The following is a 6,106-nucleotide window of genomic DNA, read 5'->3' as shown; positions in this document are numbered from 1 at the left end:
CTAAACTGATAGGTAATATTGTTTTCCTCACAACCCAATTTGTTTCATTTTTGTTTTAGATGTTTGATGTACCCTTACATGTTTTGTAGATGGGTCCATTTGAAGAATTTGTTGTTTGGAATTTAGTGTCAGTTGATTGGGGCTTTAGTTTAATTTTGATTTAGTTTTTCATATAGTATTTTACCAATTCTGTTCTACCCTAGTGTGAGAGTTCTAGTTATGAATACTCTTTATGAATTGTTCTCCTTACTACCAATTTTGTCGTATTTTTGTTTGCTAATGAGGTTTTACTGTATACATATGGTGGACTAAATCTCTGGTTTACGGTAGATTGCCTAAATTTTTTATTTGTTGTTTATATTTGCTCTCTTCTAGGATAAAGAGAAAAGAGGCGCAAAAGTACATTAGCCCTAAGAAGAAGGGCCAGCAAAAAGAGGATAAAAATATAAGGGAAAACACGGGGAAAACTGTATTATTATGGGCACGTTCCAGTTTGTCAAAGTTGTAAAGGGATTTCATTGATACATTGAAACCGCAAGAAGCAGCTGAATTGAGTTCGTCTCCTTTTGGGTTTTTGGTGAATGCGTATCCATTTGCAGTTCCTAGTCAGGTTGGTTCTGCAAATGAGGAACCAAGGATGTCCGAACTTGTTACCCATAAGAGACTGATTTTGGAAGTGTCGAAGAAGAGGGTGTCGAAGCTGACTTATAGAATTAAGGTTGAATACTTGACTTTTAAGAAGTCTGATGTTGCACTTTTTACGGGGTTGTCGACCGATCAGCCTGATGACATGTACTACAGGATGTGTAAGAATAAATCAAGGAAGTTTAGGGAAAAGTATTTTCATGTTACTCCTAGAAGTAAGCAGAAAAGTGCGATTTCTATAGTTGAAATTTTAGAAGCTAGGGCGATGGAAAAGAAAAATGGCATCAATGATGCAAAGTGTTGGAATGATGTCTATAGACTAAACAGGTTGTATGTTCTAGGCTCTTTTCTGATACCCATGAGCCATCATGGAGCGTTCAAAATGTCGATGTTGCTGATGATTTGGTAGCCTTTGATAGGTTTCCTTGGGACTATATTGTATTTGAAGTTATTAAGGATAGTTTGGAGGCTTTTAACAAGAAAATGGAACTTCCGGACCAGCCCAATTTTAGTTCAGCCCTCCATGGCTCTTTAATAATTTTTAGTCTTTGGATTTTCCTCCGTGTCACTTCTTTGGGTCCACATTGTTTGGATGAAAATGTTTTCCCTTGGTTGTTAGGATGGGTGGATATTCTATGGAAAACAACAAGGGGTAGTACCTGGGAAGGGAAATTAAAGAATCGGAAGACTCTAGTGGTGAGGGAAGAGCTACGTCTTCCAGATTGTGTGAAAGAAAAGCTGGCTGTGAAAAATGCACTTGAGGTGGTCAATCCTCTCTGTCGTTTGAAGTAGTTAGTTTTTTATTTTATTTATTTTGTCATATTTTGTAATAGCGTTAATTTTGTTGCAGCTTGAAAGGAGTGTTAATACGCACTATGGTAATCTTGACATACTCTATAAAAGTTAGGGGGTAAGTTAATTATTGTTATTCCCTGACTATGCTGACTTTCCAAGTTGTTGTTTGGTCAGAATATTAAATATTAAACAGTATTTCGAATATGTATTTGATCATTTTGCAGGTGTCAGATGATAGGGTAATACGAATTCATCGCGAACCGAAAACAAGTACAGTTGGAAGTCGAAAATCAACAATTGACCAAAATCCAGGGCAGAGACAGTTGAAACGTCTTGTGAATCTTAATGGTCCACATGTGGGCTTCGGTACCAAGACTCGATTATCTTCACCAGAACTGGAGGGGAAAAAAATGCAACTGGTTATGAGAAGAATGGGTTATGCGGAAAATATTGTGGAATCACCACCAGCTGCTTCACTCGCGCGAGGAAGCTTTTTATCATTTTAAAAAAAATTGTGTTTCTCAAGAGTATGTTTGTGTTGATGTTATTGAACAAGGTGCTTTGACGACAGTTGAAGAAGTGGTAGGTACCGGGTTAATGTCGCTGAGAAGGTTAGTTTGATCTTCCACAATGTATTTTTAGTGCATCTACCAAAAGTCTCATGTTTGCTTTACAAGGCTTTAAAAGTTAGTTTTATATAGGTGCCATAGATACCTATTTTAATGACAATTATGTGGTTATGTAGAATGAAGGTATTGCAAATAGAAACGGTTTGTGTGGAAATATACGAGCGGCTATCCTGAGGGACCATAAAATCTTTGGACAAGTGAAGAAAAATTAGGGTGGTAAAGATACTGGTGATTTAGTGCAAGTGAAATGTAGTGATGATGTTCTAAAAGAGGCTGCTGTGAAGACAATGGAATTAGGGATTGGTAGTGGAATCAAGCAAGTGGCTATCCGGACGGACCGCATAGAGAAGCCAAAAGTGATACGTACCAACAAAGATCCGAAAAAGGTAGGTTTTCTGATAAAATTCAATATATTGTTAGTTTGGGACAATGTAAAGGGGCAAGCAACTATTGGATTTAAAAGTTAGGATTATATAGGTGCCATAGATACCTATTTTAGTGACAATTATGTGGTTATGCAGTATGAAGGTATTGCAAATAGAAGTGGTTTGTGTAGAATGACAAGAGCGGCTAGCCTGAGGGCCCGTAATATGTCGGGACAAGTGAAGAAAAATGAGGGTGGTCAAGATATTGATGATTTAGTTCAAGTGAAACATAGTGGTGATGTTCTAAAAGAAGCTACTGTGAAGACAAAGGAATTAGGGATTGGTAGTGGAATCTCCGGACGGACCGCATAGAGAAGACAAAAATGATACGTACCAACAAAGATCAGGAAAAGGTAGGTTTTCTGATAAAAGTCAATATATTGTTGGTTTGCGACAATGTAAAGGGGCAAGCACCTCCTGGATTTAAAAGTTAGGTTTATATAGGTGACATAGATACCTATTTTAGTGACAATTATGTGGTTATGCAGAATGAAGGTGTTGCAAATAGAAGTGGTTTGTGTGGAAAGACATGATCGGCTAGATGAGGGTCCGTAATATGTCGGGACAAGTGAGGAAAAATGAGGGTGGTAGAGATACAGATGAATTAAAAGAACCTGATGATGTTCCCAAAGAAACTGCTGTGAGGACAAAAGAATTAGGGACTGGTAGTGGAACGAAGTAAGCAGTTATTCGGACGGACTATAAAGCGAAGTCAAAAGTGAGATGTACCAACAATGATGCAGGAAAGGTCTGGAAACCTAAGTTCTGAAAAACTCAATGTATTCCAGTATTTTATTTATAAGGGGATAGCAAGTACTGGTTGTTTAGAATTTAGATTTATATATTTACTAATAATAGTGAAGGTATTAATTGTGCAAAGTTTGTTGTGTTCAGTTACTGGAAATGATGATGTTCAGTTATTGGAAAATGAAAGTTTTGAAGGGAACAATAGTAATGAAAGGGATCCTGATAAGGTTTATCATTTATGTTATTTAATTTTATTTGAATTTTATTAATTTTTTGTATGAGAAATGTATTTATTCCTTTGTCCTTTTTGTTTACTTATTTAGACAGTGCATTTAACCTGGCTATTGTTTTGAACAGGTGAAAGAAATCTTAGGAAGGAAGGTGGCACAGAGGAACAAATTTTCAGAAGCTGAACTGAAGTGGCTCATATATGCATTCCAAAGATTGTTAAAGTTATGGGTGAAGGACCCTTCATAAATAAGAGCTCTAAAGTAACTGCGCCAGGTAAGCTATGGGATAAAAGTGTGAACTGCAGCAGTTCAGAAGATTATGCAACTGAATATTGGTTGGAGAGGGAATCGGTGAAAGGCAGGATATTGGTTACCGATGTAATATACTATGGTAATTATTTAAAATTAGATTTGGCAACCTTCTACCTTCTCAAGGGCAGACAATGGCTGAATGATAAGGTTTATAGTATTCCAAACTACTAAGTAATTATTTGTAGTTATATGTTAGGCTAACATGTATCTAAATAACACCTTTATTATGTTTGAAGTTGATTTCTACCTACCTGGAGTTGCATAGGCGGTGGATTACTTACGGAAGGAAGTTTGTGCCACATACAACACCTGGTTTTGATACTTACACTATTTTGCCTGAGACATTCTTCCCGGTATTTGTTAAAATGAACACATCCTTTGTTTTTTTTGTTTGACAGGTGTGAGAAGTGATAAATATATGTTTGTTACTTTGTTTTAATTCAAAAATAGGTACGTTTGCTAGACATGTATGAACAAGTGGTTGGCATACTACATGAGACAGGTCTTACTATTGAAGAGAAGATTTCAAAATGTGGGTTGTTGTTCTTATTAGGTCTGAAGATGACAATTAGAGATTTAGTTCAAGAAAATGGAGATGTGCCACATGTCTTGAAATCAAACGGGTTAATGATGGCGTTAAACGTAGGGAAGAACACACATTGGGTCCATGTTGTCTTCAACTTCTTGACATGGACATGTTATATGTACGATTCTTCAAAAGCACCGGCAAGCGACCTAAATTCGAAATTGAAGGCACTTGGTATGCTACTGCATGTTGGGATATTGTTGCACGATACAAAGTGTATGCTGGATATGCAGTTAGGAAAGAACTGGGAAATTATGTTTGTAGAGTGTGCTAAACAAAATGATACATGGAATTGCGGGGTGTATGTACTTGCATTTGTCGATTGTGTGATCAGGCATATGCTTGTTGTGTTTAGAAAAGAACCGTATTGCCTCCGGAAAGCCCTAGCAAAGGACTTAGTAGACTATGGGATTAATGGAGAGGAATTCAACAAGGTCCAATTCAAGAAAGTGCGAGTTTGAAGGATACGTGACAGCGAAACTGATTGGGGATGGGGAGTGGTAGTGAATGTCATGAAAAAGTCCCCTACAACACTGGGCAATTTGCCATCATATCGGCCTTGTCTTCACACGGTAGTGGCTATATATTGGATACTCATCTTCATTGCTCTCCTGGTTCAACTAAGAATGGTGAGTGCTTAGCTTGAGTGGTCAAATTAGATATACTGATACCTAATTAACTCCTAACTTAACTAAGTGATCATGATACCTTGATGGTCTAGTTCACTAACTTCATACTTTATGACACCTTCATGCACTTTGGCAATGCGACGCTATTGCTTACATTTTTTTTGTCTGCTGGTCTTATTTACCTTTGACAAATTGTTTATGTCAAGTTCTTTTTTTATGATTACACTAGTGTCAATTGCCGTAGGCACCCTGCTTTTGACCTTCAGATGCAATAGACCTGTAACTTTGCATGGGCAGGGAGATCAAAGGAAACATGCAATGAGTTTCCATTAGCATGTCCAACTTTGTTACCTACACCAATACATATATACCTTGGTCTATTCATTGTAGGTTCTTATATATTTCACATCCATTTATCATATTATTGCCACACTTTCTCAAAAGTCATAAGAAATTTTTTATATATAATAATATGTCCATGCCTATTACCTGATTACTGTGTAAAGGTGTACATCTACTCTCTATTTCATATCTAGTTATATGAATCTCACTACATCCGTTTTTTCAATTGCAAAATTCAATTGGGCTAATGTGTTAAAGACGTGGGGGAAATGTTTTGGGTTTTCTTGCAGTGCAAACACTACAAGTTGGTGAAAATGTCTCCAAGCAGTACATTTTGTATGCAGTAGATCTTTTTGTATGATATGACTATGTATTTTGGACAAGTTTTTTTTGTTAGATTCGATATGCTTTGATGGTTTATTTTCTTGTGTTGTTTAGCTATTACAAAATTTGAAGCAAGAACCAGGTCGCATTTAATACAGTACAAAATTATAAAAGTTTTTGCTACACTAAGAGTGTGGCCGATAACAAAAGCAATAACTAGCAGACCACTTTTAGCCATGTATGAAAGTGTTACCAAAGCTTGAATACTTTGTAGGAACCATTATGGTTTTATGTAATGATTTACAAACCGTGAAAACCAATACACATCAGAATAAAGGGTTCTCACGGTTTTGGTTAGAATCATACCTTTAGATTAGCTGTGATATCTCTAAGAATACGAATCAGCAACCTCTTGATCTTCTGTTGTATTCCTATCCTTAGA

The sequence above is a fragment of the Coptis chinensis genome, chromosome 1, assembly GCF_015680905.1.
Source record: "Coptis chinensis isolate HL-2020 chromosome 1, ASM1568090v1, whole genome shotgun sequence".
NCBI classification, from domain to species: Eukaryota; Viridiplantae; Streptophyta; class Magnoliopsida; order Ranunculales; family Ranunculaceae; genus Coptis; species Coptis chinensis.
This window is presented reverse-complemented; position numbering follows the sequence as displayed.